This window comes from Capra hircus, chromosome 10 (assembly GCF_001704415.2).
Source record: "Capra hircus breed San Clemente chromosome 10, ASM170441v1, whole genome shotgun sequence".
NCBI lineage: Eukaryota > Metazoa > Chordata > Mammalia > Artiodactyla > Bovidae > Capra > Capra hircus.
In genome coordinates, this window is record NC_030817.1 from 64,501,918 (window position 1) to 64,529,245 (window position 27,328).

Genomic DNA, 27,328 nt, shown 5'->3' on the forward strand with positions numbered 1-27,328 from the left:
AAAAAATGCAATAAAGCTACTTTTAACAAGGCAATGCTCTGAACTCAATGAAAGCTTTATTATCACATTTAGTATATTATTCTGGAGATCAAAGTTCATTATTATCTCCAAGATGACACCTATCTGTCCCATACTCCTCTTGTTCAATAACTTTCATTTCAAAATTTTTCTGCTTCCAAATCAAAGGAAATATTAAGGTACCTGATATGTCTCTGAAGATCTAAGACTCCAAATGTTTTGGTCCTTTAGAAGTGCAACTAGAGAGAAACCACAAAGGACTACAAAGCAGTAAGAAATATTAGCCATAGCCCTTGTATAGAATATAGCCCAAGGAGAGTATTTGGCTTGAAGGACTCAATGATTTATTACTGTTCAACTAACCTTCAATGATGATACTGCAGTGTCTATGTCTCAGACTTTAGAAACATCTCTAGATGTCAACCATGAGAAAGAGAAAATGGGGGGGGGGGGACTGGCTTAGCATATAGACTGAATCTGTCACTGTCAGTAATACTATAAAAGCATAATATAAAGTATTTCCAAGTCCCCTCTGGCTAGTAAGAGAGACTAGGATCTAAGCTCATAAGCTCATAGGTCCTAATTTACTGCCTCAGTTTTCAACACATTGGCTCACTTGCTCACAATAGAATTAAAATCATGATACCTCTTTTATATTTAGAAACAGTCCTTCTATTTCATGCTTCCTCATTCAAGAATCAAAAAATAGCTGGAGAAACATGGTATCAGGTATATGACTGTACAGTAGGAATACACATGTAGGACTATGGCAGTGATAAATTGTTTACTATATTATTTTTTATGACTATTTACCAGTGAGAGTTGGACCATAATGAAGGCTGAGCATTCAAGAATTGATGCTTTAAAACTGTAGTGTTGGAGAAGACTCTTAAGAGTCTCCTGTACTGCAAGGAGATCAAACCAGTCAATCCTAAAGGAAATCAGTCCTGAATATTCATTGGAAGGACTGATGCTGAAGCTGAAGCTCCAGTACTTTGGCTTCTTGGTGCAAAGAGCCAACGCATTAGAAAAGACCCTGATGTTGGGAAAGATTGAAGGCAGGAGGAGAAGGGGATGACAGAGGACAAGATGACTGGATGGCAGCACTGACTCAATGGACATGAGTTTGAGCAAGCTCCAGGTGATGGTTAAGGATAGGGAAGCCTGGTGTGCTGCAGTCAATGGGGTCACAAAGAGTCAGACATGACTGAGCAACTGAACCACAACAAATACTGTATTATATGCTTGAAAGTTGCTAAGAGAGTAGATCTTAAATGTTCTCACCAAATAAAAGAAATGATAATTATGTGATATGATGGAGGTGTTAACTAACACTATGGTGATAATCATTGTGCAATATGTAAGTGTATCAAATCAACATATTATGTATCTTAAATCTATACAGTGCTATATGTGAATTATATTTCAATAAAAACTTGAAATCTCAACCACTGGTGACTAAATCACAACAACTCCTTTAGGAACATATGGTTCATTGTTACTAATAAGACTTAACCATTACTTTCTACTTCTTCATGGGCACTTTGTGTTGTTTAGTTTTTGGACATTACGCTAATAATTAAAATCTTCTAGACTCATTGGAGGGAAAGCTAATGAATAGGACTTAAGGGACTGATTTTTACTTCTCATGATAATTCTATTTAAGTGTATATTACCAAGACTATTGTACTGTATCACTAAACAGTCTTCATTTAGCCACATCTATCTATAACATATTTATAGAATATATATTATCTGTTCTTGCTCTGGAAATGCAAGATATAAGAGGATAAGAAGGGAATTCTGGATTTAGATTCCAGTAGTAAGACAGAATTTGGGACAATACCTTAAAATCTTAAGATTATTATTATAATCTTTAAAACTATTGAGATTTTTTAAATAATCCTATTAAGTCAAGATTTTTTTAATTCTTAAACTGAAAAAAATTCACCCTCAATCAAAACTAAATAAAATGCATTGCCTCATGTCACTGCACGTTAAATTCACAGAGAACTTTAAACACACACACACACACAAATCACTGCTCTGAATTTAAGGTATAAAGTTTTCTCCTGCTAGGTAACCATAAAAATATCAGAAGTAATGTTATCATAAGCAAAAGCTTTCCCCAAAAAAGTCATGATTTGTTACCACTTCATAAAAATATTCTCTACATAAACCATGGGCCACAGAGGTAATTTATTCCCATCAACACCTTCACTTCTATCCCTCGGAACAGAAAACAACTGCTAAAACTATATGAATGAAAACAAACATTAATTTGTAAAAAGCTGTTTATTACATTCACAGCTGGAAAGCTAATAAATTTTGGAAAGATATTTTCTACTCTAGTCCATCTCAAATGATAGTGTCTACATCTTCATTTAACAGAAAATATCTTAGAGAAAGATATTAATCTCTAAATCTCTGCCATTCATCATCAAGGGCAAATTAGGTAACTGCTTGCTTCTTGTTTCACCATTTCAATAATTCATAAGATTCTTCTACAAAGACTGCATCAGTTAAATCTCTGAAAGTGTCTTTACAGCTGAATTTATGTGGGATGGTTTAAATAACTGGCTTTGACTTTTCATAAACTAAGTAATAGCAAATCCAAATGAGTTGAAACATCATTCACCTATCAAGCTCAGCCCTGGAGAAAACTGAGAAAAGAGAAACTTTTGCCCTTGAGGGGGATCTTTCATGTTCTTGTCTTTGCCCTTCACTCACTTCCCTACTTTTTTCACTCCAGCCCCCTGATGCCTGAGCCATCATCTGGATGTTCAGTGACTTTGTGCTGTGCTTAGTCGCTCAGTCGTGTCCAATTATTTGAGACTCCATGGACTGTAGCCCCCCAGGCTTCTCTGTCCATAGGATTCTCCAGGCAAGAATACTGGAGGGGGTTGCCATGCCCTCCTCCAGGAGATCTTCCCAAACCAGGGATCGAACCCAGGTCTCCCACATTGCAGGCGGATTCTTTATTGTCTGAGCCAGGTTAAGTCCTGTTTCCTCTATTCTACTGAGGGATCATATTATTAGAAGAGAAGCTATTTGAACTGATTCCCCCTAAAATATGACTAGTAGTTTGGTCTGTGTTTACTTTCTCAGAGATATTTGCCTTCTAAGAACAACTAAGAAAAAAGAGAACAAATGGTTGTTAATGCTAATATTAATCAATATATATTGTGGTAATTCAGGAAGTGTAATAAAATAAAGAATTTCAAGCAGTTGTGTAACAAAGAAAATATTGTACTGGAAGACTTAAGCAACCCCTCACTCCAACAGGACTGGTCCTGTTCAAGGTTAATAAATAAGTACAGTTAATCACTGCCTCTATTCCTTTAGTATCTCACAAATATCTCTGATTATCTACTCACTGGTTGTAAACTATATCATTTATACATTCAGTGCTCAATTGTCTGTCAAATGCATCTTCTGTCCCAGGCACTTTAAGTCTAAGGAGTAGTGATAAAAAAAAGAATAGTGGATCTTCCATCATGGATCTTACCTCATACTGGTAAAAAATCATTCAGTATAAAAGTAAACAAGTAAGTAAACAAGATAATTTCACCCTATGAAAGGTCTATGTGGAAATAAATAAGGTGCTCAGGTAGCATGGTCCTGGAAGGGGCTCCTTGAAGGGAAAAAAGTGACCAGCAAAGCTCTCTCTAAAAATCTAACTTTGACCTGAGAACTGAAGTATGGGAATCTGCCATCCAGGCAAACTGCTGGAGAAAGAGAATTCCAGGCAGAGCAAACAGAATGTGCCAAGGCCCTACTACGGGAAGAGACTTGGCATGTTCCAGCAAGAGAAGGGAAGCCAGCATGCTGGATCTTCACAAGAGGCTGAATGGTGTAAGTGGTTGAAAAACAGGCAGAGGTCTGGATTTTCTTCTGGAAGGTCATGGAAATGAGTAACAAGATGAGAGAGCAGATATATTATATTTAAAATATAAATCTGATTTATATTTTAAAAGACCACGCTAGTGGCTCACCTTCCAAAAACTCAAGTGTCCTTTCTCATCTTAGTGACTGAGACAGCAGGCTCTGAAACTGAATTGTCTGGGGTCAAATCTTGCCTCCACCACTTACACACAAGTGACTTCTGATGAGTTTCATGACCTCTCTGAACCACCACATCCTCATTTTTTAATGTAAAAAATGACAGTACTTATGTCATAAGATTTATACTTAACTAGTATAAAACAGAACTCACTAAAACTGTACCTCTCCCAGTCTTCCTGGTTTCAGTAAACATCTCTGTCACTTACCCAGTTGCTCTGACCAACTCCAGTTCATTGCTTTACCCTTCACTCCACATCTAATTGATCAGTCATTTTTATCTTCAAAAAAGTATAATCTAAATCTTATCACTTGCTATAAACTGAATATTTATGTCCCTTCAAAATTAACATGTTGAGTATATCCCCAATGTGATTGTATTTGGAAATGGGTCCTTTGGAAGGTGATTAGATTATGAAGACAGAGTCCTCATAAATGGGCTTAGCACTTTTATAAAAGAGACTCTGGACAGCTCCCTTATTCTTTTCATGATGTAAAGACACAGAAAGAAGACAGCCATGTATGAACTGAGAAGCAGGTGTCACCAGACGCCAAATCTGCTTATGCTGTGATCTTGGGCTTCCCAGCCTCCAAAACTATGAAAGATAAATTGTTGTTGTTTATAAGCCACCCAGTCAATGGTACTCTGTTACAGCAATGTAAATGGACTAAGACATTTCCTTACTATTTTCATTGCTAAAACACAGTGCATGCCCCTTTTCTCACTCTCCTGCTGCTGCTGCTACTGCTAAGTCGCTTCAGTCGTGTCCGACTCTGTGCGACCCCATAGACTCTGTGCAGCCCACCAGGCTCCCCCGTCCCTGGGATTCTCCAGGCAAGAACACTGGAGTGGGTTGCCATTTCCTTCTCCAATGCATGAAAGTGAAAAGTGAAAGGGAAGTCACTCAGTCGTGTCCGACTCTTAGCGACCCCATGGACTGCAGCCTACCAGGCTCCTCCATGCATGGGACTTTCCAGGCAAGAGTACTGGAGTGGGGTGCCATTGCCTTCTCTTCTCACTCTCCTAGGCTGCTGCAACTGTCTTCTAACTTAATTCTTTCCTCAACTCTCAGCACATACAGTCTATTCTTTTTTTAAAGGGAAAATGTGGATGATGTCACAACTCTATAATGCCCTGGTGGAATTCCATTATATATAAAATAATATTCAGTCTCCTTACCACAATCTATGAGACCCTAACAATCTGATCCCAACACATCTCTCTGACCTGATCTCATACTAGCTTGTTTCTCCTTGGAAACACCCAAAATTCTTCCCTGTCTTGGAGCTCTTTCATTGGCTGCTCCTCATCATCACTCTTTGCCTGGAATGTTCTCCTAATTTTCACTTGGATGCCTTCTTCTCACTATTCAGTCCTCAACTCAAATGTCATTTCTGCACACAGTCCTCTCTTGATTATCCACCTAATTCTCATCTCTCTCAATCTCAGCTGTTCTCAAGCTGTTGGATCTTGAGGCCCTTTTGCAGTTTACTAATTATTAAGAACCCCAAAGAGTTTTTGTTTATGCAGATTATATCTAATAACATATAATTTAAAAAATTAAAACATATTTTAAGTTACATGCTTATAGGGTCATTTTATAATAATAAGTCATACAGGTCCAAATTAGTAGCACATTTTTTATTTAAAAAACTCAGTTTTCCAAAATCAAAAAAATACAATGAAAACAGTGGCATTGTTTTACATTTTATAAAATCTTTTTAATATCTGGCTTAATAAAAGAAGCTAGACTCTCATAATTGCTTCTGTATTCAGCTTGATATAAAATGTTAAGTTAAACTGTATTAATAAAATCCAGTCCCACATAGATAAACAGTTAGAAAAAGAATATGCTAATAACTTTTTCAGATAATTATAGATATTTTTTGATACTACCTCAAACTCAAAAAGTGCAAATTTCTTAATGGTTAATTGCAGTAAGGAATCTGAACTGCTAACTGCTAAGTCACTTCAGTAGTGTCTGACTCTGTGTGACCCCACAGATGGCAGCCCACCAGGCTCCCCCATCCCTGGGATTCTCCAGGCAAGAACACTGGAGTGGGTTGCCATTTCCTTCTCTAACGCATGAAAGTGAAAAGTGGAAATGAAGTCGCTCAGTCATGTCCGACCCTCAGCGACCCCATGGACTGCAGCCTTCCAGGCTCCTTCGTCCACGGGATTTTCCAGGCAAGAGTACTGGAGTGGGGTGCCATTGCCTTCTCCGAATCTGAAACCACATCAATAAACTTTTGTTACGTTAATTTATTCGCCTATATTTCACTTTGAATTTGGTATTGTAACAGGCGTTGGTCATTTTGAAAACAATGGCTCACTTCCTAATTTCAAACCATACTGCAAATCTACAGTAATAAAAACAGTGTGGTATTGGCATAAAAAGAGACACATAGATCAAGAAAACAAAATAGAGATCCCAGAAATAAATCCATGCATATATGGCCAATTACTTTACAACAAAGGAGCCGAGAATATACAATCGGGAAAGGATCAGTTCAATTCAGTTCAGTCTCTCAGTCATGTCTGCCTCCCTGCAACCCCACGGACTGCAACACACCAGGCTTTCCTACCCATCACCAACTTCCACAGCTTGCTCCAACTCATGTCCATTGACTCAATGATGCCATCCTACCATCTTATCCTCTGTCATCTCCTTCTCCTCCTCCTGCCTTCAATCTTTCCCAGCATCAGGGTCTTTTCTAAGGACTTAGCCCTTAGCATCAGGTGGCACCAGTATTGGAGACTCAGCTTTAGCATCAGTCCTTCCAATGAATGTTCAAGGTTCATTTCCTTTAGGATTGGCTGGTTGGATCTCCTTGCTGTCCAAGGTACTCTCAAGAGTCTTCTCCAAACCATAGTTCAAAAGCATCAATTCTTCAGCGCTCAGCTTTCTTTACAGTCCAACTCTCACATCCATACATGACTGCTGGAAAAACCATAGCTTTGACTAGATGGACCTTTGTTGGCAAAGTAATATCTATGCTTTTTAATATTCTGTCTAGGTTTGTCATGGCTTTTCTTCCAAGGAGTAAGCGTCTTTTAATTTCATGGCTGCAATCACCATCTGCAATAATTTTGGAGCCCAAGAAAAGAGTTTGATAGTCTCTTCAATAAACAATGTTGGGAACACTGGACAGCCACATGCAAAATAATTAAAGTGGACCCTTATTTTTTACCATAAATAAAAATCAACATGAAATGAATTAAAGACTTGAACATAAAACCTGAAACCATAAAACTCTTAGAAGAAAATATAGATGGTAAGTTTTTAACATTGGTCTTGATGATGATTTTTTGGATTTGACATCAAAAGCAAATATAAACAGATGGGACTACATCAAACTAAAAAGCTGCTGCACAGCAAAAGAAACTATCAACAAAATTAAAATGCAGACTACTGAATGGGAGAAAATATTTGCAAATTATATGACAAGGATTTAATATGCAAATATATTAAAACCCATGCAACTCAACAGCAAAAAAAGAAAAAGAAAAAATATAGTTAAAAATGGGCAGAGGATCTGAATAGACATTTTTCCAAAGATTACATACAGATGGCTAGTAGATGAAGCAAAAGACACTCAGCATCACTAATCCTCAGGGAAATGGAAAACAAAACCACAGTGAGATATCATCTCACAACTATTAAAATGGCTATTATCAAAAAGACAGGAAATAACAAGTGTTGATGAGGATGTAGAGAAAATGGAACCCTTGTGCACTGTTGGTGGGAAATTGGTGTAACCACTTTGAAAACAGTATGGAGGTCACTCAAAAACTTAAAAAATAGAACTGCCTTCTGATCCAGCAATTCCAATGTAGGGTATTTATCAGAAGAAAACAAAACACTGACTGAAAAAGATACCTGTGCCCTCATGCTCACTGCGGTATTATTTATAATAGCCAAGACATAAAATCAGTCTAAGTGTCCATCACGGATAAATGGATAAGGAAAATGTGATATATAGACACAATAGAATATTATTCAGCCATTGAAAAGAAGGCAATCCTGCCATTTTTGACAACATGGACAGATCTTGTGGGCATTATGCTAAGTGAAAAAGGTCAGACAAAGACAAACACCACATGATCTCAGTTATAGGTATAATTCTTTAAAAACCTACTAGAAAAGTGTGATTTGTGCAATGGTACAGCAGTTTCACCCACCACTATTCATGTACCACCATCACTGAAATTTTCAACAGAATGAAAAATCAAAATGACATCTGAGTATAATAATAAAAATAACTTTAGCCTCACAGACCTCCTAAAAGCTCTCAGAGAATCTCCAAGGGTCCACAGACTACACTTTTAGAATCACTGTAGAAGACTATAAGAGATTGGAGACACAATTTGGGGTAGGAGATATTTTATAAAATAAAATCTTGAGACTATTAAGGAAATTTTCAATATAGTCAGCATATTATATCATTGACTTATTGTTAATTAGGTGTGGTAGTGATATATGGTTATGTAAGCAATTGCCCTTATTTTCAGGAGATATATGCTAAAGTATGCAGGGATATGGTATCATGATGTCCACAAGTTACTTTCTCATGGCGTAGGAAAAAAATTTTCCATATATGTCTGTTTGTGTGTGTGTGTGTGTGTGTATGTGTGTGTGTGTGTGTGTGAAGAGAAAGAGGCAGACAGAGGGAGAGAAAGAGAAAGAGAGGAAACGAGAAAGGAATGAAGTAAAGGAGTTTAGGACGTGCTACCCCAAAATATGTGGCTTTGCCATACTGATTGTTTGGAGCCAAAGGCACCTGAAAACAGCAGATGCAAAAGGGCATCTGATCTCCCTTTTATTCCTGAAAACAACAGATGAAACTCTCATGTGAAGGACACCCTCTTGACACCAGGGTGAAAGAAACATTCTTATCATTAGAGACAGGGACTTGAGACAAGGAGAAATGTATACAAATAGACTTAGCTAAAATAATTCTTATTTTCCTTTGTCTCCCATATATTTCAGTTAATATTCCAATATTGGCCCTCTGTTCAAGCTAATAAATAAGCACCTAGGTCTAACCATTTTTTTAATCTCCATTTTCCTGTGAGGATTCCCATGTACACATAATATTTTATTAAATAAAATCTGTATTATTTCTCTCCTGCTAACCTGTTTTATATCAGCTTAAATCCTTAGATCAGCCACAAAATTCTAGAAGGGTGAAAAAAAGTTTCTACCTCCCCTACAGGAGGAGAAAGGAAATGAGGGAGATAGGGAAGGAGGATAGATAGGAGAAAGGGAGGGAAGAAAAAAAATGTACAGAAAATGCTACTATTGTTGGGGGTTTTACAGGTGTTCACTGTACTATTCTTTCAACTTTTCTGCATCTTTGACATTTTTGTAATAAAAAATTGGGGAAAACAAATTAATTTCTTGGTTAGGTTTTTAGCATTCATTAAACACTGAAAGGTATTATGTTCCTAAAAAAAAATATTGCTCCATGTAGTCTCTATCTTCTATAGAAAAATATAATATCTGCTTGATCATCATTAGTAATTATTATTACTTTTAATACAATACATTTCTACTCGATTCAATATATGTGCTATATATTTCAAATTTTAAATTTTTTAAATGTTTTAAGTAATATGTGTGGTTACATATAGAGATCACAAAGAGTGAATGAGTCCTGTAGGTTGGAATAAAATATCCGGCAACTGCTCTATACGTTGATTAAAATAGTGTTATAAATTAAACAACTTTGATCTTAAAAAAGTATCATAAGATGCATAGATCAATGACTCAAAACAGGCCCCCAGAAATAGTGATGACACTGATATCAAGTTGCCAGAGGAGTTTGAATAAAACAGTTTTATAAAATTAGGAAAAGGAACATTTTAAATTATTTCAAATTTATGTGTAATTAAATCAATATTTTTAAAACAGACTGTTGAATATTTCACCTGTATCCCTAAAACTTTATATACTCATGCTCTTTCTGAGGTTGCCTATATATGTGTACATAAAGAAAGACTTTATTGGAGAACTCTTGGGATCCACCAATGTAATTGAGTTAGTGTGAGGCTCATGAAAAAGGGATAGTTTAATCAGAGTAAATATATATGATAGAATACTATGCACCCATTAGGAATTATGGATAAATTCATATTTATTGGTATAAACAGCCATACATTGATGAGTGGGGGAAAATGTAGTACCTCATACTTGTATGATAGGGTCTTATTTATGTAAAGGTATTACATACATTAACATATAAGTACAGAGATATTTGGGAGGATTCATAAATTTGTAACAGTAGTTACTTCCTTTATGATATCAGTAGATTTTTACATTTCTTGTACTTTTCTGTATTACAGTTTTTTCAACCCTGTATCATTTTACAAAACTGACAAAGATTTTTTTAAAAGAAAATCACATACCTTCAGATATCATACATATCCCTGTGCACCTATAACGTCTCAATGACAGCAGAGCAAGTTGTTGTTGTTCAGTCGCAAAGTAGTGTGCAATTCTCTGCAACCCCATGGACTGCAACACCCCACACTTTCCTGTCCTTGACTATCTTCCAGAGATTGCTCAAATTCATGTCCACTGAGTCAGTGATGCTATTTCATCACCCCATCCTCGGCCACCCTCTTCTCCTTCTGCCTTCAATCTTTCCCAATGTCAGGGTCTTTTCCAATGTGTCAACTCTTTGCATCAGGTGGCCAAAGCATCAGAGCTTCAGCTTCAGTGTCAGTCCTTCCAATTAATATTCAGAGTTGATTTCCTTTAGGATTGACTAGTTTGATCTCCTTGCAGCCCAAGAGACTCTCAGGAGTTTTCTCCAGCACCATAGTTCAAAGCATCAATTCTTCAGTGCTCAGCCTTCTTTATGGTCCAACTCTCATACCCAGACTACTGGAAAAACCATAGCTTTGAATATACAAACCTTGGTCAACAAAATGATGTTTCTGCTTTTTAATACACTGTCTCGGCAGCATTGTCATGGCAAACGGGCTTGCGTAACTCAGTGAAGCTATGAGCCATGCCATCCAGGGACACCCAAGACAGACGGGTCATAGTGGAGAATTCTGACAAAACGTGGTCCACTGGAGAAGGGAATGGAAAACTACTCCAGTATTTTTGCCATAGGAACCCCGAAAACATGAACAGTATGAGAAAGCAGAGCACGACATCATGACAACATGATATCATGCTCTAACCTTAATTTCAGCATCCTTTATATTTGTTTACAACATCAAGCAGAAAAGCTGCTGCTGCTGCTGCTGCCAAGTCGTTTCAGTCGCATCCAACTCTGTGTGACCCCATAGATGGCAGCCCGCCAGGCTCCCCTGTCCCTGGGATTCTCCAGGCAAGAACACTGGAGTGGGTTGCCATTTCCTTCTCCAGTGCAAGAAAGTAAAAAGTGAAAGTGAAGTCGCTCAGTCGTGGCCAACTCTGTGCGACCCCTTGGACTGCAGCCCACCAGGCTCCTCCATCCATGGGATTTTCCAGGCAAGAGTACTGGAGTGGGGTGCCATTGCCTTCTCTGAAGGAGAAGAGAGAAAAAGTAAAATCTCTCAAGTCCTAACAATCTATTGAAAAATCTTTAAATGCATGAGATTTTGATCTAGTGGAGCTCCATGTGAATCTGCTTCTTTGTTTCAAACCACTATTAACAAAGGTATACTTCTGTGCTCACTCTCTGGTTTATTTGGCAAAATATTTATTTCAAAGTAGGATAGGAAAGTGTCTAATGAGGGAATTTACAAAAGCTCCAAAGAGATCACTTCCAAACCCAGTGAGCAAAGGCATTGAAGTGGGTTGTGTTGAGACAGACTGGGAAAGAACAGGAGAATTCTAGGATATGGGTACTCCTGATGGATATACAAAAAAATCCTTCCCAACAGACAAAGAATGAAAAGCCATCCACATATTCAAATGCATAAAATATTTTTATCTTCTACAATATTTTATTCCAAGTCCCCACACTAAAGACTAATAGAAAACACTTAAAGTTAGTTTTACCATTTTCTAAAGTGAATTCCCAAGGCACTGAGTGTTGTGAGTATACATGATTGTTAACATGGAGCGGTCCAGTCCGCACAAGTGGGTTGCCACTGTAACATCCATTATCTCTGATGACATAACTCCTTCAGTTTTTATGGCTCTCTGCTATTTCCATTCCACAATTTCAAGAGAAAAAGTTTATGTAATGCTGTAGGATTCTCATCAGCCTAAATGCAACAGGAAGCCACTTCTTAAAGTCTTGAGCCACTCTAATGACACTGGCAGCCAGCAGGCCCCAGGTCATCTTTTTCCTGGGTTCCATAGACCTCTTCCTATCTTAAGGAAAGTTCTCTCTGGTCTGGGGTAGGTTATAGCCTTGTTCTCTTTCCAATTTCTGGTGAAGTACTTATTCTATTCCCGTAAGTCCTCTTCCAAAAAATATTAAGGATTTTGAAACACAAAGTTCAAAAACATTAACAGCACATGACAATTTCTTGTACAGCTACATCCTTTGCCTCAGTAACCCAAGTAAGGAGAAAAGGGGAAAATATAGGAAATGTTTCAAATATTATGCAAGCTATCGTATTTTAAAAGACTTTAAGCCAAGTAAAATTAAAGCTCAGCCATAGGTGGCTCAGATGGTAAAGAATCTGCCTACAGTGCAGGAGACCCAGGTTCAATCCCTTGGTCGGGAAGAGCCCCTGGAGAAAGGGATAATTACCCATTCTGGTATTCTTGCCTGGAGAATTCCATGGACAGAGGAGCCTGGCAGGCTACAGTCCATGGGATTGCAAAGAGTCAGACATGACTGAGCAACTAATACTTCACTTTCATACCAAGAAAACCTTCACCTGAGAGTGTCTCTTCTTCTGTGGAGATACTATAGGCAAAGAAAGGATTTTCACAATACTCATCTTTTATCTGAAATTACGCAAAAAGGCAACCTGTTCACATACCGATCTTGACTTAAAGTTACACTGCTATTCTTAGTTATAGGAAAAGTGAGCTCAATAAATCATTGTCACATTCTCTAGGAAGACTCAATAAAAGTTATTTGCTCCAAGAATGTTGGCTATATCAGTATTAAATCATTTACTTGTGGTACAACCAGGAGGGCTTACAATTAGGATTCCCTTACTGAGGTCCCTGAGCAAATTCAGCAACAGGAAAAAACTCACCTGTGTTGAAAGAAGTGAAGTTTTATATAGTGAATGTATCATTAGTGCCACCTCATGGTAGCACTGAATAAAATCTGAGGTTTGGGTTTCAGTCTAAGAAATCTGAGAGCAGTTTGGTGAAAAAAAAAAAACTGGTTTGGCAATCTAGAAATAGTATTGAGTTTATGAACCTATTTCACCATAAGTTTCCTCTGGCATCTTTTAACTTTGTATAATTTACATTCAATTTCATTACATTCCTGAATTACTAAAATCACTCTGTGTTTTCTTCACTGTTTAAACTTACAACCAGAATCTTCACCAACACGAACAATATCACAGATAAAGAAGTTAACAGACTGGGTACATGTTCATAAGACTAGACCTCCGTGGCAAAGTTTCCATGAGGTCTTAACCATGCCCCCATCCTTTACCACAAGAACCTGAGGAACTACAGACAATCATCAAAGAATTTTATGGCTGGAAGGACACATCACTTTACTCATGAGGAAACTGAAACCCAAAGAAGGTTTATATGCCTGCTTTGCCAGATTTGAAACTAGAAGCCAAGCTTTTAAATTTCCCCTCCACTTTCCTCTCCGTGTCATACCGCAGCTAACTTCCCCCAGGAACATTTTCAGCATAAAAAGCAGGCTGGCCTAGCAGAGCGAGAACAGGTTCAGAGAGAATTGTTGTGAGTCTTGGCCCAGGTCCCAAATTTTAGCTTCCAGAATGGGATGCCATTTAATTTGTAATCAACAAAGCTCACCTCCTAATGAAGTTTTTGTCATTAGGCAATGTTTCACACTGCTCTTCAGCCCTGCAGTTACTGGAGTACATACCACCGAAATCATATTTGTTATTGTTGTATTTGTTTTACATAGAGCTCAGCACCCAGACATGTTCCCACACATATTCTTCTTCCTATCCTGCTCCCAGCAACCTGGATCGGTATATTCTATTATGTTATTGTCAAGAGCTTATGATTGCCATCTTAGATGTATTTTTAATAATTATCCAAGCTTCTTGCTTTACAGAAAAAAATTATCTAAACGTAATTATTGATTTTAAGCTTTAGAGAACATAATTACAAATTCTAAGTGGAGAAAGCATCAAAAGAAGAACAATATTTTGCTAATATCTTTATACTGTGCACACGAGCTCAGGCCAAATCTCAGAAATATCTTAATGATATCTATCTCCTGACACTTATTGCTCATCCTACACTGACAGTCCTCACAGCAAAGGAAAATAATATTTTTATATATTTTTAAACCAACTTCCTATAAATGTAGTTGACTTTTTAATGTATGAGAACAAAAGTGATTCTTGTCATTGGTTCAATTAAAAATCATAAATGAAATGTTTAAAATCCAGTTGTCACTCTGCTCTTTCTCTTAATTTATTTTCAGTTTCTAATTCTCTTTTTCTAAAGAGACGTAAAGTTCATCCAAACCTCTGTTTATTTTCTGAGTCTAGTTACACATTCAGGAGAATAGACAAAGCTCATAATAAAAATACTAAGTCTAACATTCCAGTCACCTAAACTTTCTGGAAAATAAATGCTTTTCTATGTTCTCTTTAACTGTGAGTACATGGCCTTTCACACCAGGATGAAGGGTGAAATTTTAAAAGTCACAATCTTGACAGCCCTAAAGCTAATGAGAGCAAGAGCATTCATGCTGATGTAAGCTAGTTAGCATGGAACTTTCCTATAGGAAAGAGCCAAGAGTCATTATTAAATCTCAAACGTTATAGCTTGAAACTTAATAGCCTCACCCCAAGCCATTTTTATTTCTTTGCCTAAATACAATTTGCTAGAATTCTCTCTACTGTGAAGAGAAATTGCTGATTATCCAAATGGGATTTAAACCTTCCTTCATTGGTCTAGTAAATATGGTTCCCAAGCTAAGTGCCACTCAACCCTTTAAGTGTCTCTGGGTACAATTTCTTTTCACCCAAGGACCCTCAGCATCACCACTCTAAAGCCTCCACAGCAAAAAAATGACAATGATGATAGATTAAGCCATTAATTTGTAACTCTTCTACTACTGAGGTCACATTCAAGAAGGAGAAAATATTTGGCTAAGAAAAATAAACCAGCTCTCTACATGCCTCTTTTTTGCTCCTAGATTAAGCTAAATAAATGCTATTTTCATGAAGCTCCTCCACGGCCTAAAGTAGTTTTAAAAGTTTCCTAGGTACTCTGTGTAACCAAGATGGGTGGAATTGTGAGGAGGTCAGAGAAAGAGGTGGAGAAGGAAATGGCAACCCACTCCAGTACTCTTGCCTGGAGAATCCCAGGGATGGAAGAGCCTGGTAGGCTGCCGTCTCTGGGGTCGCACAGACTCGGACACGACTGAAGCGACTTAGCAGCAGCAGCAGCAGCAGAGAAAGAGGGGGTATATGTATGTATACATATAGCTGATTCACTTTGTTTTACAGCAGAAACTAACACAGCATTGGGAAGCAACTATACCCTAATATTTTTACAGTTACTTTGGCCTCCTTTGCCTCACCATCCCCCTGTTCCCACCGCCACCAACAACCTTAAATTCTGAAAGATTCCAATTCAGGCCCTTATGAAAAATAATTTCACATGATGAAATTTACTAAATTTCAACTCCTCTCCAGTTTCCACATGGACAAAAATAACTGCCAGAAGAACCACAAATTTAGAAGTCAATGGTTAGAAATTTCTTAGAAACAAAGGTAAATCATGAAAGGAACTGAAAATGTTTCCAGCATTTCCTATCTGTCTCCATAACAAAATGAATAGCTTCTGATTCAGCCATGAATGGGGAGGAAACTGGGCATGAAATTTCCTGTTCATTTGATTCACCCATGGAGTCAAAACATTGAAAACACCAGAAAACAAGAAGCAAGAGAAAGGACACATGTGGTGCTAAATTAAGAATGCATTTTCTAGTTTCCATAATAAGGTAATTACGAGGAATATTTTGACGTAGAATCAGAACCCAGGTTGAATGCAAAGTAAAAATGTTCAAAAGAAAGATGCTCTAGGCTATATCTAGGAAGTCTGTGTTTCACAGGTAAGCATATGTTTGTAGTTAATGTAATCTATCCAAGCAGGAGAGCCCTGTTTCATCAGACAAGTGTCTGTTCTGATGACCCAGGTACTGAGCTAGCAGAGAACATCTTTATTCAAGACAGAAGGAACAAGCTCAGAAAAGATATTCCCCCATGGATAGGAAGGAAAAGAACATGAGACGGAGAAAAGTTATTACTGAGCCAGTTGCCTCCAACTTGCTGCCTTGGCAGAGGTTTCTCCCCTATTTTCCTTTCTTTGTTTCTCACTTACCCTCTGGGTTTCCTCACTCTGCTGTCTCTTCAAACTTTTCATATGTCTCTGTAGTGATTTTCTTCTGAAAAAGGATCCTGTTGGGGAGCAAGTCACACATGTCAGTAAGGGACATTTTATCATGACAGCCAATGAGTAACACTGTAAGGTTAACCTACAGAGAGACTCCTAATACCTTATCACAACTGAAGCATCGCCACTTTTTCAGTGTATTCAGAAGATATAGCCAAGTAACAATTCTTCTAACCTTAGAGGCTCATCTGTTTGTCAGCTAATCAGTTGCAGCTATAGATCAAATATTTATTGCACTGGGCTTTGTACTAGGCTCGAGATAATGGAGAAGGCAATGGCACCCCACTCCAGTACTCTTGCCTGGGAAATCCCATGGACGGAGGAGTAGGCTGCAGTCCATGGGGTCACTAAGACTCGGACATGACTGAGCAACTTCCCTTTCACTTTTCACTTTCATGCATTGGAGAAGGAAATGGCAACCCACTCCAGTGTTCTTGCCTGGAGAATCCCAGGGACGGGGGAGCCTGGTGGGCTGCCATCTATGGGGTCACACAGAGTCGGACACGACTGAAGTGACTTAGCAGCAAGATAAAACAGAGGAAAATGCAGGCATGCACATTACACTTAGAACTTAAGAGTCTAGGGCGAGGACTTTCTGTAGCTACTATGAAGGACTCTCTTCACAGGTCTTCATTAAAGCATAGGCCACTCAGGTGGTACCTGGGTGAGGAGATGAGTGAGGGCTGAAGTCCAGCTTGTACTCTGCTCTCCAAAATTCTGCCCTTCCCAGAGGGAGATACCTTTTAAAAAGTCACACAAAGGCAGCATCAGAAAGCCACAGCCCTGCATTAAAGCAGTTTCTCCTTCCACGGGAGTTACTGTACCTTTCCTTGCCTGAGAGTTTCCCAACATTTTAGAGATTACGTTCATTTGCTACACCTCAGCCATGGCCCTACAGGCTAGAGTCAAGGTGAATTAATGCAGACAGGACTATTCAATTTACAGAACACAAAAATCTACACACTAGCGGCACAATAACAGTGTAGGTGGTCTAGATCTCTTAGAGGTTTTGGTCTAGGCTATTGTTTCTTAGCTGTCCCTTTATTTCAAAGTCTCAGTGTGTCTTTCCTCTGCTTTCCAGCATTCTATATACAGAGTTCATCCAAGAGCTTTTCTTCAACTGACTCACTACATCCCCAGACCTGTAATTAGTAAATATGAAAAGAAAAGTCATGAAAGAAATCAAGTTTGAGTGAATGATTTGTACATAAAGATAAAGAATTTCTTTCTACAGCTAACCTGCTGTTAGCTCTGAAGATTATAGGACATGAAAATCGCATTTTTGTCACTCATCTGCTGCTTCTGTTGCAAAGATAAACCCTTAATTGGCAAGCCATTAATATCCAATGGCATTTTATGTTATGTTCTGATAGAAATAATCTGTCCAAGCTTATAACAAAGCTGTTTTGTAAATCCCAACTAATAATTGACAGACTTGACAGTGCATATGTTCTTATCTTGGTATTAAAACTTTACACTAGCTTTAGTCCAATCAAATTCTGATTCTGTCACTTGAAAATGTAATTCTTAGCTTTCCCTTCTAAAAGGTATCTTTATGCATAGCTCCCTTGTAGCTTACTTATAATGTGGTTCTTCCATGAATTGTTTCAGATCTGTTTAGCCCATAAAAATATTCTATCCAAAAAAACCCAGAGTATTTTGTATTTTAACCCAAGTTCTGGATTACTTCACATTATCCTGTGATTGAAACGCAACTAGGAATCGTGTCTGAACCCAGTTTTTATCTACCATTTAATACCAGTTTCATACAGACAAGCAAGCAGCAGCTAACACAGGATTAAATGATGCCTAATAATCATTAATTTTTCTTTTTTCTTATTGTTTCATCAAATAAATACCTCTGTCATTCTTTAAAATCAATTTTCCCTAACTGCCACAACATATTTTAAATTATATCTTATGGAAATTGTTCTGTCTTTTAAGAAGCACACCAAAAAATGAATCCAAATTATTAGTCTCCCTTTTACAAGGGAGAGATTAGGTCACACTAAATGTATTCCTATTAAGCAGATCACTCGAGGATGAGACTCCTCCCCCATAAACCAAATAAAAACTCTCCTTATAACTGTTCTTCTGCACCTACCCAAGTTCCAAGCAGCCACAAAGTAGAAAAAAGCCTGGATCCAAATTCCTGGAATACCTGCTTCCTTTTTCTCAGCAGACTAGGTCTCACTGCTCCTTTAAAATTTGCCCTGACACATCTTCCCCAAACTGTTATCTGATTCCAACTCCTCCCCCAACCTGGGGTACCAGTGGCTCCAACTTGGCACTTACCACAGATTCATATACATCTGTGTGCTTGTCTTTCTCTCCACTAGAATGTGAGTTCCTTAAGATCGAAGACTGATTTGAGTTTCCATATTCCTAGTGCCAGCCATGCTGCCTGAAGCATAATACATGCTCAGTAAGTGTTTGTTGAATGTTTAAGAACCAAGAACATAAAAATAGAGCAGTACATTTCTTCCAATGAAAGATTAGCTCAGAACACTTGTTCTATCCACTAACTGCCTGAAAAACTAGATACATCACTACAAAACGTGGGCTTCCCTTCAAAGTTTCAATCATTTCAACAACTTCCATAGCTTGGCTATCTCAGTTTCAAGGATGATCACACGTGGTGAATTCCTTTAGTTCATTCAACAGTAATACTGATCACATGCCTGCTTGGTCAGTCCAGTTGAAAACAAGGTAGAATTCTACCTACAGTTTTTCTTATGGAAGGAGCAAGCAATAGGAATATTACCAATTTACCATTTATCTGCAAATTTCTCAAATCCTCTAAATCATTTTCTTGTCATCTTGGCTTCTAAACTCTTAAAATCCTGAGAACTTTGTGTGTGTAATATGCAGGCAAAATTATTTTTGCTCCTTAGTTATCCTGCTAATTAAAAGAATATGTTTCACAGATATTGTGTCCTGACTATTTCCTCACATTTAAACACATGTACCCTTCTTACTTCATTAAGTTCTTGAAACAGTTTGCAATTCAACCTCTGAGCATGAATCTATGTTCATGAAAATAGACACTTTTTATGCCCATGAAAATTGCATTCTGCTACTTCTTTAAAGAAACAGGATAAGAATATTATCTTTGAATAAGCTGCCTTTGTATAGATTTAAGAAAAACTGGTAACTCTAAGAAGTTGAATTTCAATGTGTCTGTCTTACAAACCCATGCAGTTCTTTGATCTCCAGTTTGAATCACTAAGGTAAGCTGCTCATGAGCTGAAACAGCAGGCATCATCTCTCCATCTGCTGCACAGCACCCTAGAGACACCACTGGCCCAAGAAAAGCAAAAGGCAGGAAGGAAAAGAACATTTTCTCTTTGTTTTTTAACTTAAATGCCTGGAGCAAATCAAGCCCAAGAGTCTAGCTGCTAAGGGAAAAGACAGAATCCATCAGCATTTCCAAGGGAAGAACTGGGTCAGTTGCCCAGACATGGGAAGATGCTGTGTGAGAAAGAGAAGGAAAATAAAATGGAGCACAAAGCAATTCAGTAGAGGGCTGAAAACTGAAAATTATAAGGAAATCATTAAGGAGACCTCTTTTTAAGGGCTTCTCTCTCCCTTGCTTTGCTGTAAAATCATTTGTCCTGAGAGTCTCTGCAAGTGGACCAAGAAAATATACCCCAAAATGGTGAGAAAACATTATATTCAATTTTATGTGATATGCACACACTGTTTAATATGTGGTTCTTCAACCAGGTCATCACAGCATGCAAAGTAAAAAGTGAAATCCTAGGTGTCATGTGTCCAAATTAAAAAGAAATCAGTCTGGTGACTCTTCAACAAAGGTTGACAAGCTCTGCAGACTGAAGGTTGTGACCATTAGAACTACAACTGTCCATTATTCCTTCTCTATGTTGTTATTCTATTTCTAGCTGGCAGATTTGCTCTATCAGCATGAAAGCATCAAACTTTGGATTGACCACAAGATCATTGATTAACACGGTCACAAGAGGAATTCTGTTAAAACTGCAGAATCTTCCTCGAAACTGCACGAGTACCCAGAGCCAAACTTGCTACTGGTAAGCAACATACATAGCCTGTTATTTTTAATTACATCCCCTCCATAGTTAGGTCTCTCCTCTGAAACAGTGGATTATTACTCAGCAAATTCTGAGCAAGACAGCCATGCACACAGTTCAGCAGGGAGCCAAGAGAGTTCTTGATGCTCCCCTTGTTAGGCTTGCTAATCAATTCTCTGTGTGAAATGAAAGCCAAGATATACAATGGGTATTAGGATCTTAATTTTAGGCAAACAGCATTACACCTAACACATCACATCACAAATCCAAATGCATGAGAACTTTCATCTCAAAACCCATGGACTGTTAACACACTGTACAATTCAGAGTGAATTCTAAATGTTTTGACATGTTGTTGACTGACATCTGAAGGTGTTGATCAACACCTCTAATCATTTGCTTGTTTGTTTTTAATGTTAGTTTTATGTAGACTCAGAGCAGTGGCTCTCAACAGAGGGTCAGTTTTATCTCCCAGGGGATAGTTGACAGTGTCCAGAGACTGTTTTGGTTGGGGTGAGGTGGAAAGTGTGTTACTGGCAACTGGTGGGTAGAGACCAGGGATGTTGCTAAACATCCTGCAATGTATAAGACAGTCCCCACCGCAAAGAATTATCTGGTCCAAAGTATTAATAGTGTCATGATTGAGAAAATCATGGAAAAGAGAAATAAGAGAAAAAAAGTATTTTTTTAATAAATTTACCATTTAATACATAGTTTTAGTTTTAGAAGCTAAATAGTACTAGTAAAACTTCTCATGAAATTTAGCAATCCTCTGCACTACTTCTTCTCCTTTTGAGTTTTCTACTCAAAAAAGGAAATTATTATTCATTATCTATCTGGCTACCTTATATTTTTAAAAAAATATACTTAAACCAACAGTTTTTATCTAAGCAAGATTAAATAGTTACTGACATTTTATTTTGCAATAGAAGGATTTAGCACTCTCAACCCTCATTCTTTCATACTTTATTCATTCTTGTCTAGTTTATTCTTTTTTCTGTTTTCCATTTCTTTTGGAAGATTTTCCTATCTTTACTTGCAACTTTTTTATTAAACTTCAGTTTCAGCTATTCTACTTTAATTTTCTTGATCTCTTTTTAAATAGCAACCTGTTTTTGTTCCATAGATAAAATACCTCCTCATACTCCCCTAAGGTTATAACTATATATTTTTTAAATTTTCTTTTGCTTACTTCTTTGTTTCTGTTTCCTCTAAGATCAACTTTTTGCTTGTTATGGTCCTTCTTTTTAATACAGGAACATTTACTTAAATATTTGGTGATCTTTTGCTGTTTATCTGTTTTAAAGTGAAACACTAAAAGACATACATGCATGGTAGGTCTTGTCCAGGCATGGACCACAATCTGCTGACAGTTGGCCATATTGAGGAGAGTTCCAGTACTTGGTATCTGCATTAGTCAGGATTAGCTGTGTCTAAAAATACACCCCAAGTTTCCATGGCTCAACACGCTGGAACCATGTGTCCAAGGCAGGTCAGGTGGTCTCTAGGGCAGCTCAGCCCTAGAGATAGCTCAGCCATCTAGGCTGCTTCCAGGTTGCTAGTCCTTAATGCCAATATACAATTTCCATGGTCACCACTGAAGAGTAATCCATACCACTTCCCTTCATAGCCCATAGGCCAAAAACAGTCATCTGACTCCATGTAACTGCAAGGAGGTGGGAAACACATAATTATTTCATGAGGGGTCATTCAGCTTCTCCACTGATCTGACTCACATGCGCATTACTTAAAAATTAGTAAAGCATACAGAAATGGGATTTTGAACATTACAAGTGTTTAGAACATTTAAAAGGAATATGTCTGTCTTCACTCCCACTTAATTCGACAATTCTTTGTTTCTTTAGGGTTGGAATTAATCAGGAGAGGGGAGAAAGGATATATTTATTTCTATATCTTTGTTTGTATCTCTATACATGGAATTGCCTTTAGAAATTCAAATCAATACAGAGATGTAATTAATGTGATTGTTATATCAAATGTATCATTAAGCAGAGGGAAAGAACATTTTGACATTTTAAAACATACATTTTTATGTTTCAGTTACATTTATAAAATTCACTACATTTAGGATGGAAGAATAAACATCTACTACTGTTGTATATTTCTTAACAAATCATCCTAAATTTAGTGTCTGTGATGGTTAACTTAATGTGTAAACTTAAGAGGGCCATGAGGCACCCAGATATTTGGTTAAACGTTATTCTGAGTATGTCTGTGAGAGTGTTTCTCAGTGAGATTAACATTTGAATCTGTAGACTAGATACAGCAGATTACCCTCCTTAATGTGGGTGGTTAGAATAGAGCAGAAAGGAGAGTAAAGAAAAATTTGCTCTCTCTGCCTGTCTTTGAATTTAGACATCTATCTTCTCCAGCCTTCAGAATCTGACTGGTTCCAAGAGCAAAGATTCTAAGAGAAGGAGACAGAAGTGTGCTATATTTTTATGACCTCATTTCACAGTCATCTAGCCTCACATCTACCATACTTTATTGGTCAAAGCCACCAAGGCCAACCCAGCTCCAAAGACATAAGCAAAGGGAAGGACATAGAGGACATAATCTCTATCTGTTGATAGGAGAGTGACAACATTCTAGGAAAGCATGTGTGATGAGAGATATTGTTGCCTAAGATAGACAAACAAGGGTTTACCATTATAGTTCTGCCTAACAATTCATGCAAGAACTTTATTCATGAACAGACTTTAACATTTACGTAGTCTCACCATACCCTGCTGAGTGGAATATTTGAAAGCCTAACCCCCCAAAAAATTAAAATTCAGCACTTTAGGGGAAATACAAAGCCAAAACTCAGCCCAAAAAGTGAGCTATATAGCATGTAATACACAAAAGATGGCAGTGTTATCCACCATCTCACTCTGGTGGTGTCCAAGAGAGGAAGGAAAGAAGAGACAAATCTGTGTGTGTGCCAAGTAGAGATAATGATCCATTTCACCAAAGGAAGGTCTACTGTTTCATTTCCTCCAGTATCTGAAGGTCACCAGGAGAACAAGATGAGGAACAGGATTTCACAAACAGATCTTTGAATGGAATTTATTTTTCCAAATTCATTCATTAACTTTTTAAAATCTGAGTTTCTACAACATAGCCAAAATTTAACAGAAATAAAAGACTTTTACTCTAGTAGTAAGTTAGCAATTCACTCTAGTAAGAACTATGTGGATAAGCATGGGGGATCCTCAGGACAGGTATTAATATTTAGCTGGCAGCTTGTAATCCTTATCTATTATGACTGGGCTGTTTTCTGTTTTGATTGCTTGGTGTCCATACCACAGCAAGTAATAAATATTTTCAATAGCATCCCTGGTACTTTTATTACAGATGAGAGGGGCACCTAATTGAGTGACCAGCCTGTTCAAGGAAATGCAAGTAATATATTAGAGCTGTAGCCTAGAATGCAAAGTAGAGAATGGTGATAAGGAGGATGGGGAAATAAACAATGATCAGGTCCTAGGAGTCTTTTATATTATATGGGGGTAAATAAGGAGCTATCCCACGGCTTTTAATCACGAGAACACAAGCCAATCAGATTGGCCTTTTAGAAATACTCTTCTGCCTGCCTGTGAAAAATGGAAGGGCAAATGGCAAGCAGATACTAGCAGGTAATTTTCAGAATCAAGGGAAAAGCAAAGTTAAACATGATGAGGATGAAGGAAACTAGACAAATTTCAGATATTAAGAAGTGGAATCTAAAGAATTTTGTGATTATTTGATGTGAAGGAGAGAGGAATGTGGAGGAGACAGTTTCAAGGATGACCTTTGGATTTCAGATTTGGGGACTAGCATAGCTGCTGCCAGAGGCATAACTGTGATTTACCAATGGCCACCAGCCACTGTGAGGCAGAAAACCAGCAGTGGCAGCTCAGTTCCAGCTGAGACAGCAAAGAATATCGGGACATCAAGAGGATGGTGCTCACATCCAGCTTGAATGGGAAACAGAAACCATGAAGCTTAGGCAGATGGGCAGGATACTATTCCCTCTCCCCCTTCATCTCCTCTGCCACATACACTTCCCAGAACCTGAAGATTCTGTTGTAAGAGGGGTGTGTTGGGTAAAAGACATGGAGGTTTCTTTAGGGGACTTGTGTAGATGAGAACAAAACGTGGAGAGATTGAGCCCAGCTGGAAATAGCACCAAACTCACCCAGAAGAAGAGAATGTAGGTCTTGGGCACTATATCCTCCCCCAGGGAATACTTTGCTAGCCAAGAAAATTGTACTCAATGGAGCAAGATTTAAAGAGAGGCAATAGGCTAACATGTCCTGACCAGAAAATTACAATTTTTATGACTCCATTCCTTTCAGCAACTGAAATCTCCTCAAATTAAAAATTGTCAGGTGGAGTTAAGTAATTTCAACCATAACAGTCTTCAGGAAAGAGCTCTCAGAAAAGTATCATTTCCAGTCTTAAGAGAAACATCAATATTGAGGCTCATGCATGGCAGTTGTTTGTACAGGAATTGGTTGTTCTGGGTCATCTCTCAGTTTCTAGAGTCATTGAAAATGCACCAAGATCATCATGGAATAGCATCTGATATTCTCCCTAATTCTGAAAGTTTCCCTTAAAATTATCTGATTTGCAATTCTTTTTCTTAAATAAGTCTTGGTTATATTCCAGTTCCAAATCTCTTTATTTAATTTCTAAATGATCTTCCCATGAATTCCACCAGTTTTAGAAGAGGCCATTCTGAAGCATTGTTTCAAAGTCTCTCCAAAATTTCTGCATAATTATTCACCGGATAGTTCCTTCCAGTATCACTTTAAATAGCCTATAAAGATTGAGTTTAATGTCTTTTTCATAGCTTTTGGGCAAATACTATTACAACTGATCAAAATATCCCTTTTCAGAGACAACTGCAGAGTTTCATGTATCTTGATTAACTAAGATGTGTCTCAATTTTACACAAGAAAGTTTGATATTTTAAGAGCAAGCCACTCTGTCTAGGGTATAAATATAAAGTATATCTATGAACATGTCGTTGTTTCATAGAATTGTAAAACCAGCAGTGTCTAGTACCCAACCATTTCTTCTCAACCTCTCCTCTGGTTTCAGCTTTTTATGAGGGATTTCCATGAGTAGCTTGGACTTCACACTGACTGTATGTACAGTACCTCAAATATGTGCTATACATTTTGGCTTTCTGCTCCCTGGAAATTCAATTCAAAAAGTTCATGTGTACAGCTCAGAAGTGCAAGGAGGGGAGTTCCCTGGTGATCCAGCAGTTTGGACTCAATGTTTTCAATGCTGTGGCCAGGTTCAATCCCTGGTTGGCAAGCTGCACAGCATAGCCAAAAAACAAACCAACAAAAAAAAAAAGAAACTAAAAAACAAAAAATCCCAAACTCCCAATCCAGCCCTCCCCACTGCAAACTATTATATAGAGAATGGATAAACAACTAGATCCTAAGTTCTGCTGCATAGCACAGGGAACTATCTTCAATATCCTACAATTAAACAAAATGGGAAAGAATATGAAAAAAGTATATATATATATGAATAACTGAGTCCCTTTGCTATACAGCAGAAATTAACACAAAATTATAAATCAAGTATACTTCAATATAATATTTTTTAAAAAGGAAAGCAAAGGAAGAAGGGGAAACAAAGAAGTGCAGGAAAGGAAGCACTCCCAAGAGCAACCCAGCCCCAGTGGGAGATGAGACTGATGTGTAAATGCTCCCACCTCCCTTCTTTTGGCAGACAGTTCTTGAAGGGAATCCAAACTAAGACAGGTATCCTCTAGTGAAACCTATTCGTTTTACTGATGAGGAAACATCTTGTAAAAATTACAATATTTAGTTACAACAGAAACTAGATCTCAAATCTCCTGGATCTCAGAATGGGGCATTTTATTTTACTGCCTACGGCCCCATCAAATGTTGAATAGTACAAGACAGTGAATGCTGCTTTATGGTAGAACAGACCTTCAGGGCAGCTGGCCCTCAGAAGGGACTGCCATCAGTGAGCACTGGTGCAAGCAAGGAAGCTTCATAGAACAGAGATTTAAGTTGGGCCTTAAATAACTGCACAGGCCTGTGTGGGATGGTTCAAGAAGAGGAAAAGATGAATGATAAAGTAATAAAGTCCAAATGTGTGCATTCTGAGGATCTTTTGTAGCTTTAGCCTCACAAATCACATTGAGGTGTAGAGGAAATGTTGAATAGGTAAGATTGTGCCAGATTATAAAACTCTGCAAGGCAAGCAAAGGAATTTAAAGATCAGCTAATAGAATCCTTTAGTTTCACACATGAAATGTTAAGACATCTGCCCACTACACTTACCTAGGAATAGGTAAAGGTAGAGACTGATCCAGAACCCCTGTCTCTACACTTTGAATCCTGCAGCTCTGCCTTCACTCCATCAAAGTTAGCTTGACACATCCCAAAAGCTAAGGACACTTTTTGATTCCTTTATAATGTGAACTCATGGGATAATCCAAACCCCTAAGCCCCGTTTATTAGATTCTTTGTCAACTGGACACTGTTTATCCTTCTTGCCTTGGCAAACTCACTCAGCCCAAACCCTATATTCCCAAAGTAGTCCTCATGGTCACTTAACACACTCAGAAAAAATTCCTTCCTCCCTTGTGGTTGTGTCGTTCTGTTCTGTCATCCTCCTTCTTGCTTGGAT